Here is a 9,979-nt window from a genome sequence, read left to right on the forward strand (position 1 = left end):
TGCTGGAAATGAATAATCCCAAAGGCCAATGCCTTGACTCAGTTGCTCGTTAATGCTGTGCTATGTTCAACTTCAACCTCCAGCACACATTGGAGAGGAAACACTCGACCTTTTTTACTGGCATACCTGGCTGTCGTTTCCTATAGATTCAGCAACAACTGGACATGACGGCACCAACAGCCGCTTGCCCATCTCGGTGTCGCTTCCCGATGCTGGACTAGAGTGTAGCATGTGGTGGAGATAAAGGCTGAAGTGCAGTGTGTCCGAAAGGCTGACTTTTGAGCCCCGCCACGCGCAGGGGGCCTTGCCCAGTCCATAAAAGCGGTCTGTGTCCCCAACCCCCCGGCTTACGGCCATACCACCCTGAGCACGCCCGATCTCGTCTGATCTCGGAAGCCAAGCAGGGGTGGGCCTGGTTAGTACTTGGATGGGAGACCGCGTGGGAATACCAGGTGCTGTAAGCTTTTACACCGCTGCACGCTTTTACACTGCTGCTTCCTTACAAGAAACATGCCCCTCCACGAGCAGGGGCCTTGCCTAGTCCATAAAGGCACTCTCTCTCGCCAGCCCCTCGGCTTACGGCCATACCACCCTGAGCACGCCCGATCTCGTCTGATCTCGGAAGCTAAGCAGGGTCGGGCCGGGTTAGTACTTGGATGGGAGACCGCCTGGGAATACCAGGTGCTGTAAGCTTTTACGCTGCTGCTGCTGCTGCTGCTTCATTACAAGAAACATGGGCTCGCAATTAAATTGACGCACAGGCACGGGTTGATGTCTTTCTGGTTTCAGCTTCGCTTTGCTTTTCACAGAAAAAAGAGAATGGTGCACCGTTCCTGGTGGCACTGCAATACCAGGTCAAGGCAAGGAGTGAAGAGAGCAAGCCCCAGTTTTCACCTCCCACTGCTCAAAAATGCATTTAATATTTAATCCCCATATAGAGGACATATCAGATATTAAACTGATAAGAACAGATACTACACTTGATCTTAGCCAAAAGGCCGAGAAGCGATGGCCCACAGGTGTCTGGGGCCAGCCCAAGATCTTGGCACACAAGTCAGTTGTTGTGGTGCCATGTTTTTAAGGGCGCATAACAAAGGCTGCTGCTGCTGATCACCTCCGCCCCAAGGTTGACTAAGTGCACCTCTGAGCCTTGACAGACAGCTGCTTGACATTTGACACACTCAAAGGGCGCAGCCTTACAGCAAAGCCCACCAAAAATAACTTAAACTCTTGAACGTCCCTCTCCACGGAAGTCTTTAGTAAAAGGCGAAAGACTTGTGCATTTTGAAGAGAAACCAGAGTCAACGTAGCCCCTGTCCTGGAGAGCGGCCGAGGAGTCTATCCGCCGGAGTCACCACAGTCTCGGTCGGCCGGCCGGCCGGCCACCTTGGGACGGCCTTCCTTCAACGTTTTTGCTTAGTCGGCCAATAAACCGCCCAGATTTGACTGCATGTTTGGAAGCGCTTTCCTACTGTCGGTTGTGCGCTGCAGTTTTCTATCAGTCGCTGAGGCTGTGGCACATTCCTTGCTCACTGGCACACCTCCAACATTTAGTGGTAGGCGTGAGTGCATGAGCAAAGCAGCTCCGTGTCACACTGAGCAGTACAAACTGCCGGGCCATTTCCCACCTCATCCGGGCTTCTGAAATGGTGAGTTGCTCCTGGCATCACTTCAACATCAGGTCACTGCACGGAGTGAACAGAGCAAGCGCCAAAGTATTAAACCTTGGCATGATGGCCATGGATCCATCTCCAACAATCGAGTTCTTCTACAAAGAGTTGGGAAAGGGAGCGTGACATTTGCTTTGAGCTAAAAGACACAGCTTATCACGTTCCCAGCTTGGGAAAGACTGGGAAGTTGCTCACGGGGCGAGGATTTGGAAGTGGGCGCCTGGCGAACTTCGAGGCGGCTGACCCCTTTGCTGACATCATCGAGCGGGGCCGCCAGCACACCCCACTAGCAAAAGTATGCAGTCAGACTCCCACACGTTTAAAATTGCGGGGGTCAGCGGTGCAATGGCTGAGCCTGCGCCCTGGTTGAACGCCTTCTTGATCATGGTATCTCCCCTGCCAGGTAAGTATGAGGTGTACTTTCGCCAAGCACTGGTGGCTCTTGCCAGACCGCAGCTCTTTGGCTGATAGTTGCTTTATGAATAATCCCAGAGGCCAATGCGACTCAGTTGCTGGATTAATGCTGTGCCATGTTCAACTTCAACCTCCAGCACACGTGGAGAGAGTTTTACTGGCATACCTGGCTATGCGTTTCCTATAGACTCAGCAACAACTGGACATGACGGCACCAACAGCCGCTTGCCCATCTCGGTGTCGCTTCCCGATACTGGACTAGAGTGTAGCATGTGGTGGAGATAAAGGCTGAAGTGCAGTGTGTCGAAAGGCTGACTTTTGAGCCCCGCCACGCGCAGGGGGCCTTGCCCAGTCCATAAAAGCAGTCTGTGTCCCCAACCCCCCGGCTTACGGCCATACCACCCTGAGCACGCCCGATCTCGTCTGATCTCGGAAGCCAAGCAGGGTCGGGCCTGGTTAGTACTTGGATGGGAGACCGCCTGGGAATACCAGGTGCTGTAGCTTTTACACCGCTGCACGCTTTTACTGCTGCTTCGCCCACAAAAGTATGCCCCTCCGAGCAGGGGCCTTGCCTGATCCATAAAAGGCACTCTCGCCAGCCCCTCGACTACGGCCATACCACCCTAGTGCGCCCGATCTCGTCTGATCTCCGGAAGCTAAGCAGGGTCGGGCGGTAGTACTTGGATGGGGAGACGCCTGGGAATACCAGGTGCTGTGGCACTGCAGCTGCTGCTGCTGCTTCCTTACAAAGTATGGGCTGCCAATTAAGTGGCCTTACAGACGCGGGTTGATCTCTGGTTTCAGCCGCTTTTGCTTTTCACAGAAAAAAAGAATGGTGCACCGTTCCTGGTGGCACTGCAATACCAGGTCAATGAAAGGAGTTAAGAGAGCAAGCCCCAGTTTTCACCTCCCACTGCTCAAAAATGCATTTAATATTTAATCCCCATATAGAGGACATATCAGATATTAAACTGATAAGAACAGATACTACACTTGATCTTAGCCAAAAGGCCGAGAAGCGATGGCCCACAGGTGTCTGGGGCCAACCCAAGATCTTGGCACACAAGTCAGTTGTTGTGGTGCCATGTTTTTAAGGGCGCATAACAAAGGCTGCTGCTGCTGATCACCTCCACCCCAAGGTTGACCTAAGTGCACCTCTGAGCCTTGACAGACAGCTGCTTGACATTTGACACACTCAAAGGGCGCAGCCTTACAGCAAAGCCCACCAAAAATAACTTAAACTCTTGAACGTCCCTCTCCATGGAAGTCTTTAGTAAAAGTTGAAAGACTTGTGCATTTTGAAGAGAAACCAGAGTCAACGTAGTCCCTGTCCTGGAGAGCAGCCGAGGAGTCTATCCGCCGGAGTCACCACAGTCTCGGTCGGCCGGCCGGCCAGCAACCTTGGGACGGCCTTCCTTCAACGTTTTTGCTTAGTCGGCCAATAAACCGCCCAGATTTGACTGCATGTTTGGAAGCGCTTTCCTACTGTCGGTTGTGCGCTGCAGGTTTCTATCAGTCGCTGAGGCTGTGGCACATTCCTCGCTCACTGGCACCTCAACATTTTGTTGGTAGGCGTGAGGTGCATGGCGCAGCTCCGTGTCACACTGAGCGAGGTACAAACTGCCCACACCTCATCGGAATGAAATGGTGAGTTGGCATCACTTCAACATCAGGTCTGCCGCGGTGAACAGAGCTGGCGTAAAAGTATTAACCGCATGATGGCCATGGATCCATCTCCAACAATCGAGTTCTTCTACAAAGAGGTTGGGGAAAGGGGCGTGACGTTGCTTTGAGGCAAGACAACACCACAACCATCACGTTCGCTTGGAAAGCCTGGGGATGTTGCTCCGCAAGGACGTGAGAAGTTTGGAGATGGGCACACAACGTTGAACTTCGGGCGGCTGACCTTTGCTTACAACGACATCATCGGGGGAAAGCGCGGACGCAGCACCCCACTAGCAAAAAGTATGCAGTCAAGACTCCCACGTTTGGGGAATTTGCAGGGGTCAACACAGCCGGAGTGCAATGGCTGAGCCTCGCCCTGGGTGAACCGCCTTCTTGATCATGGTATCTCCCCTGCCAGGTAAGTATGAGGTGTACTCGCCAAACACCGGTCGGCTCTTGCCAGACACAGCTCTTTGGCTGATGGTGCTGGAAATGAATAATCCCAGAGGCCAATGCCTTGACTCAGTTGCTCGTTAATGCTGTGCTATGTTCAACTTCAACCTCCAGCACACATTGGAGAGGAAACACTCGACCTTTTTTACTGGCATACCTGGCTGTGGTTTCCTATAGATTCAGCAACAACTGGACATGGCTACGGCACCAACAGCCGCTTGCCCATCTGATTATTAAGCTTCCGATACTGGACTAGAGTGTAGCATGTGGTGGAGATAAAGCTGAAGTGCAGGTCGAAGGCGACTTTGAGCCCGGCGGGAGCCTGCCAATCCATAAAAGCGGTCTGTGTCCCCTGACTACGGCCATACCACCCTGAGCATGATCTGGGTCTGATCTTTCGAGGAAGCCAAGCAGGGTGGTTAGTACTTGGATGGGGAGACGCTGGGAGAAGTACCAGGTGCTGTAGCTTTTACGCTGCTGCGGCACACTGCTGCTTCCTTACAGAAACATGCCCCTCCGAGCAGGGGCCTTGCCTGATCCGGCAAGGCACTCTCTGTCGCCAGCCCTGGAAACTACCGGCCGCCTGCACCCTGAGCACGCCCGATCTCGTCCGATCTCGGAAGCTAAGCAGGGTCGGGCCGGGTTAGTACTTGGATGGGAGACCGCCTGGGAATACCAGGTGCTGTAAGCTTTTACGCTGCTGCTGCTGCTGCTGCTTCCTTACAAGAAACATGGGCTCGCAATTAAATTGACGCACAGGCGCGGGTTGATGTCTTTCTGGTTTCAGCTTCGCTTTGCTTTTCACAGAAAAAAGAGAATGGTGCACCGTTCCTGGTGGCACTGCAATACCAGGTCAATGCAAGGAGTGAAGAGAGCAAGCCCAGTTTTCACCTCCCACTGCTCAAAAATGCATTTAATATTTAATCCCCATATAGAGGACATATCAGATATTAAACTGATAAGAACAGATACTACACTTGATCTTAGCCAAAAGGCCGAGAAGCGATGGCCCACGGGTGTCTGGGGCCAACCCAAGATCTTGGCACACAAGTCAGTTGTTGTGGTGCCATGTTTTTAAGGGCGCATAACAAAGGCTGCTGCTGCTGATCACCTCCGCCCCAAGGTTGACCTAAGTGCACCTCTGAGCCTTGACAGACAGCTGCTTGTCATTTGACACACTCAAAGGGCGCAGCCTTACAGCAAAGCCCACCAAAAATAACTTAAACTCTTGAACGTCCCTCTCCACGGAAGTCTTGGTAAAGGCGGCGTGCATTTTACGAAGAAACCAGAGTCGCGTATACCTGTCTGGAGCAGCGAGTCTATCGTAGTCACCACAGTCTCGGTCGGCCGGCCGGCCGGCCACCTTGGGACGGCCTTCCTTCAACGTTTTTGCTTAGTCGGCCAATAAACCGCCCAGATTTGACTGCATGTTTGGAAGCGCTTTCCTACTGTCGGTTGTGCGCTGCAGTTTTCTATCAGTCGCTGAGGCTGTGGCACATTCCTCGCTCACTGGAACACCTCCAACATTTATTGGTAGACGTGAGTGCATGAGCAAAGCAGCTCCGTGTCACACTGAGCAGTACAAACTGCCGGGCCATTTCCACCTCATCCGGGCTTCTGAAATGGTGAGTTGCTCCTGGCATCACTTCAACATCAGGTCACTGCACGGAGTGAACAGAGCAAGCGCCAAAGTATTAACCCTTGGCATGATGGCCATGGATCCATCTCCAACAATCGAGTTCTTCTACAAAGAGTTGGGAAAGGGAGCGTGACATTTGCTTTGAGCTAAAAGACAACACCCACAACCATCACGTTCCCAGCAGCTTGGAAAGACTGGGGATGTTGCGCCGCAAGGACGTGAGAAGTTTGGAGATGGGCACACAACGTTGAACTTCGGGCGGCTGACCTTTGCTTACAACGACATCATCGGGGGAAAGCGCGGACGCAGCACCCCACTAGCAAAAATTATGCAGTCAAAACTCCCACGTTTGGGGAATTTGCAGGGGTCAACACAGCCGGAGTGCAATGGCTGAGCCTCGCCCTGGGTGAACCGCCTTCTTGATCATGGTATCTCCCCAGCCAGGTAAGTATGAGGTGTACTCGCCAAACACCGGGTGGCTCTTGCCAGACACAGCTCTTTGGCTGATGGTGCTGGAAATGAATAATCCCAGAGGCAAATGCCTTGACTCAGTTGCTCGTTAATGCTGTGCTATGTTCAACTTCAACCTCCAGCACACATTGGAGAGGAAACACTCGACCTTTTTTACTGGCATACCTGGCTGTCGTTTCCTATAGATTCAGCAACAACTGGACATGACGGCACCAACAGCAGCTTGCCCATCTCGGTGTCGCTTCCCGATACTGGACTAGAGTGTAGCATGTGGTGGAGATAAAGGCTGAAGTGCAGTGTGTCCGAAAGGCTGACTTTTGAGCCCCTCCACGCGCAGGGGGCCTTGCCCAGTCCATAAAAGCAGTCTGTGTCCCCAACCCCCCGGCTTACGGCCATACCACCCTGAGCACGCCCGATCTCGTCTGATCTCGGAAGCCAAGCAGGGTCGGGACTGGTTAGTACTTGGATGGGAGACCGCCTGGGAATACCAGGTGCTGTAAGCTTTTACACCGCTGCACGCTTTTACACTGCTGCTTCCTTACAAGAAACATGCCCCTCCACGAGCAGGGGCCTTGCCTAGTCCATAAAGGCACTCTCTGTCGCCAGGTCTTCGGCTTACGGCCATACCACCCTGAGCACGCCCGATCTCGTCTGATCTCGGAAGCTAAGCAGGGTCGGGCCGGGTTAGTACTTGGATGGGAGACCGCCTGGGAATACCAGGTGCTGTAAGCTATTACACCGCTGCTGCTTCCTTACAAGAAACATGGGCTCGCAATTAAATTGACGCACAGGCACGGGTTGATGTCTTTCTGGTTTCAGCTTCGCTTTGCTTTTCACAGAAAAAAAGAGAATGGTGCACCGTTCCTGGTGGCACTGCAATACCAGGTCAATGCAAGGAGTGAAGAGAGCAAGCCCCAGTTTTCACCTCCCACTGCTCAAAAATGCATTTAATATTTAATCCCCATATAGAGGACATATCAGATATTAAACTGATAAGAACAGATACTACACTTGATCTTAGCCAAAAGGCCGAGAAGCGATGGCCCACAGGTGTCTGGGGCCAACCCAAGATCTTGGCACACAAGTCAGTTGTTGTGGTGCCATGTTTTTAAGGGCGCATAACAAAGGCTGCTGCTGCTGATCACCTCCGCCCCAAGGTTGACCTAAGTGCACCTCTGAGCCTTGACAGACAGCTGCTTGACATTTGACACACTCAAAGGGCGCAGCCTTACAGCAAAGCCCACCAAAAATAACTTAAACTCTTGAACGTCCCTCTCCACGGAAGTCTTTAGTAAAAAGCGAAAGACTTGTGCATTTTGAAGAGAAACCAGAGTCAACGTAGCCCCTGTCCTGGAGAGCAGCCGAGGAGTCTATCCGCCGGAGTCACCACAGTCTCGGTCGGCCGGCCGGCCGGCCGGCCACCTTGGGACGGCCTTCCTTCAACGTTTTTGCTTAGTCGGCCAATAAACCGCCCAGATTTGACTGCATGTTTGGAAGCGCTTTCCTACTGTCGGTTGTGCGCTGCAGTTTTCTATCAGTCGCTGAGGCTGTGGCACATTCCTCGCTCACTGGCACCCCTCCAACATTTAGTGGTAGACGTGAGTGCATGAGCAAAGCAGCTCCGTGTCACACTGAGCGGTACAAACTGCCGGGCCATTTCCCACCTCATCCGGGCTTCTGAAATGGTGAGTTGCTCCTGGCATCACTTCAACATCAGGTCACTGCACGGAGTGAACAGAGCAAGCGCCAAAGTATTAACCCTTGGCATGATGGCCATGGATCCATCTCCAACAATGGAGTTCTTCTACAAAGAGTTGGGAAAGGGAGCGTGACATTTGCTTTGAGCTAAAAGACAACACCCACAACCATCACGTTCCCAGCAACTTGGAAAGACTGGGGATGTTGCTCCGCAAGGACGTGAGAAGGTTGGAGATGGGCACACAACGTTGAACTTCGGGCGGCTGACCTTTGCTTACAACGACATCATCGGGGGAAAGCGCGGACGCAGCACCCCACTAGCAAAAAATATGCAGTCAAGACTCCCACGTTTGGGGAATTTGCAGGGGTCAACACAGCCGGAGTGCAATGGCTGAGCCTCGCCCTGGGTGAACCGCCTTCTTGATCATGGTATCTCCCCTGCCAGGTAAGTATGAGGTGTACTCGCCAAACACCGGGTGGCTCTTGCCAGACACAGCTCTTTGGCTGATGGTGCTGGAAATGAATAATCCCAGAGGCCAATGCCTTGACTCAGTTGCTCGTTAATGCTGTGCTATGTTCAGCTTCAACCTCCAGCACACATTGGAGAGGAAACACTCGACCTTTTTTACTGGCATACCTGGCTGTCGTTTCCTATAGATTCAGCAACAACTGGACATGACGGCACCCACAGCCGCTTGCCCATCTCGGTGTCGCTTCCCGATACTGGACTAGAGTGTAGCATGTGGTGGAATGAGAGCTGAAGTGCGGAAGTGTGTCCGAAAGTGACTTTTGAGCCCGCCCGCGGCGCGGGGCCTTGCCCAGTCCGCCAAAAGCGATCTGTGTCCCCAACCCCGGCTACGGCCATACCACCCTGAACGCGCCCGATCTCGTCTGATCTGGAAGCCAAGCAGGGTTGAGCCTGGTGAAGTACTTGGATGGGAGACGCCGCAGAATACCAAGGTGCTGTAAGCTTTACCCCACACGCTGCCGCGCTTTTACACTGCTGCTTCTCACAGAAACATGCCCCTCCACGGCAGGGGGCGCTTGCTGAATCCATAAGCACTCTGTCGCCAGCCCCTCGGCTTACGGCCATACCACCCTGAGCACGCCCGATCTCGTCTGATCTTGGAAGCTAAGCAGGGTCCGGCCGGGTTAGTACTTGGATGGGAGACCGCCTGGGAATACCAGGTGCTGTAAGCTTTTTCGCTGCTGCTGCTGCTTCCTTACAAGAAACATGGGCTCGCAATTAAATTGACGCACAGGCACGGGTTGATGTCTTTCTGGTTTCAGCTTCGCTTTGCTTTTCACAGAAAAAAGAGAATGGTGCACCGTTCGTGGTGGCACTGCAATACCAGGTCAATGCAAGGAGTGAAGAGAGCAAGCCCCAGTTTTCACCTCCCACTGCTCAAAAATGCATTTAATATTTAATCCCCATATAGAGGACATATAAGATATTAAACTGATAAGAACAGATACTACACTTGATCTTAGCCAAAAGGCCGAGAAGCGATGGCCCACAGGTGTCTGGGGCCAACCCAAGATCTTGGCACACAAGTCAGTTGTTGTGGTGCCATGTTTTTAAGGGCGCATAACAAGGCTGCTGCTGCTGATCACCTCCGCCCCAAGGTTGACCTAAGTGCACCTCTGAGCCTTGACAGACAGCTGCTTGACATTTGACACACTCAAAGGGCGCAGCCTTACAGCAAAGCCCACCAAAAATAACTTAAACTCTTGAACGTCCCTCTCCACGGAAGTCTTTACTAAAAGGCGAAAGACTTGTGCATTTTGAAGAGAAACCAGAGTCAACGTAGCCCCTGTCCTGGAGAGCAGCCGAGGAGTCTATCCGCCGGAGTCACCACAGTCTCGGTCGGCGGGCCGGCCGGCCACCTTGGGACGGCCTTCCTTCAACGTTTTTGCTTAGTCGGCCAATAAACCGCCCAGATTTGACTGCATGTTTGGAAGCGCTTTC

At 52.8% G+C, this 9,979-nt stretch overlaps 18 non-coding genes and 2 pseudogenes across 18 annotated transcripts; 7 read left to right on the plus strand and 13 right to left on the minus strand.

The window, feature by feature from the left end:
- Positions 1-345: 345 nt before the first annotated feature.
- On the plus strand, positions 346-464 carry LOC122763589. The gene has a single exon (XR_006359223.1). It is a non-coding gene; the product is annotated as a 5S ribosomal RNA (ribosomal RNA).
- Positions 465-574: 110 nt separating this feature from the next.
- On the plus strand, positions 575-693 carry LOC122763572. The gene has a single exon (XR_006359208.1). It is a non-coding gene; the product is annotated as a 5S ribosomal RNA (ribosomal RNA).
- Positions 694-817: 124 nt separating this feature from the next.
- Positions 818-1,010, minus strand: LOC122763582. The gene has a single exon (XR_006359216.1). It is a non-coding gene; the product is annotated as a U2 spliceosomal RNA (small nuclear RNA).
- A 181-nt stretch (positions 1,011-1,191) lies between these two features.
- LOC122763585 lies at positions 1,192-1,304 on the minus strand. The gene has a single exon (XR_006359219.1). It is a non-coding gene; the product is annotated as a U5 spliceosomal RNA (small nuclear RNA).
- Positions 1,305-1,935: 631 nt separating this feature from the next.
- On the minus strand, positions 1,936-2,081 carry LOC122763578 (annotated as a pseudogene).
- Positions 2,082-2,469: 388 nt separating this feature from the next.
- Positions 2,470-2,588, plus strand: LOC122763573. Its single transcript, XR_006359209.1, has one exon. It is a non-coding gene; the product is annotated as a 5S ribosomal RNA (ribosomal RNA).
- A 326-nt stretch (positions 2,589-2,914) lies between these two features.
- On the minus strand, positions 2,915-3,107 carry LOC122763583. The gene has a single exon (XR_006359217.1). It is a non-coding gene; the product is annotated as a U2 spliceosomal RNA (small nuclear RNA).
- A 182-nt stretch (positions 3,108-3,289) lies between these two features.
- Positions 3,290-3,402, minus strand: LOC122763588. Its single transcript, XR_006359222.1, has one exon. It is a non-coding gene; the product is annotated as a U5 spliceosomal RNA (small nuclear RNA).
- A 609-nt stretch (positions 3,403-4,011) lies between these two features.
- Positions 4,012-4,175, minus strand: LOC122763575. The gene has a single exon (XR_006359210.1). It is a non-coding gene; the product is annotated as a U1 spliceosomal RNA (small nuclear RNA).
- A 598-nt stretch (positions 4,176-4,773) lies between these two features.
- On the plus strand, positions 4,774-4,893 carry LOC122763574 (annotated as a pseudogene).
- Positions 4,894-5,017: 124 nt separating this feature from the next.
- Positions 5,018-5,209, minus strand: LOC122763580. The gene has a single exon (XR_006359214.1). It is a non-coding gene; the product is annotated as a U2 spliceosomal RNA (small nuclear RNA).
- Positions 5,210-6,129: 920 nt separating this feature from the next.
- On the minus strand, positions 6,130-6,293 carry LOC122763577. The gene has a single exon (XR_006359212.1). It is a non-coding gene; the product is annotated as a U1 spliceosomal RNA (small nuclear RNA).
- Positions 6,294-6,696: 403 nt separating this feature from the next.
- Positions 6,697-6,815, plus strand: LOC122763590. Its single transcript, XR_006359224.1, has one exon. It is a non-coding gene; the product is annotated as a 5S ribosomal RNA (ribosomal RNA).
- A 110-nt stretch (positions 6,816-6,925) lies between these two features.
- LOC122763581 lies at positions 6,926-7,044 on the plus strand. Its single transcript, XR_006359215.1, has one exon. It is a non-coding gene; the product is annotated as a 5S ribosomal RNA (ribosomal RNA).
- A 116-nt stretch (positions 7,045-7,160) lies between these two features.
- On the minus strand, positions 7,161-7,353 carry LOC122763579. The gene has a single exon (XR_006359213.1). It is a non-coding gene; the product is annotated as a U2 spliceosomal RNA (small nuclear RNA).
- Positions 7,354-7,535: 182 nt separating this feature from the next.
- Positions 7,536-7,648, minus strand: LOC122763586. Its single transcript, XR_006359220.1, has one exon. It is a non-coding gene; the product is annotated as a U5 spliceosomal RNA (small nuclear RNA).
- A 651-nt stretch (positions 7,649-8,299) lies between these two features.
- LOC122763576 lies at positions 8,300-8,463 on the minus strand. The gene has a single exon (XR_006359211.1). It is a non-coding gene; the product is annotated as a U1 spliceosomal RNA (small nuclear RNA).
- A 628-nt stretch (positions 8,464-9,091) lies between these two features.
- Positions 9,092-9,210, plus strand: LOC122763591. The gene has a single exon (XR_006359225.1). It is a non-coding gene; the product is annotated as a 5S ribosomal RNA (ribosomal RNA).
- A 118-nt stretch (positions 9,211-9,328) lies between these two features.
- On the minus strand, positions 9,329-9,521 carry LOC122763584. Its single transcript, XR_006359218.1, has one exon. It is a non-coding gene; the product is annotated as a U2 spliceosomal RNA (small nuclear RNA).
- A 181-nt stretch (positions 9,522-9,702) lies between these two features.
- On the minus strand, positions 9,703-9,815 carry LOC122763587. Its single transcript, XR_006359221.1, has one exon. It is a non-coding gene; the product is annotated as a U5 spliceosomal RNA (small nuclear RNA).
- Positions 9,816-9,979: the final 164 nt, after the last annotated feature.

Source organism: Solea senegalensis, unplaced genomic scaffold (genome assembly GCF_019176455.1).
Source record: "Solea senegalensis isolate Sse05_10M unplaced genomic scaffold, IFAPA_SoseM_1 scf7180000016953, whole genome shotgun sequence".
Taxonomy (NCBI): domain Eukaryota; kingdom Metazoa; phylum Chordata; class Actinopteri; order Pleuronectiformes; family Soleidae; genus Solea; species Solea senegalensis.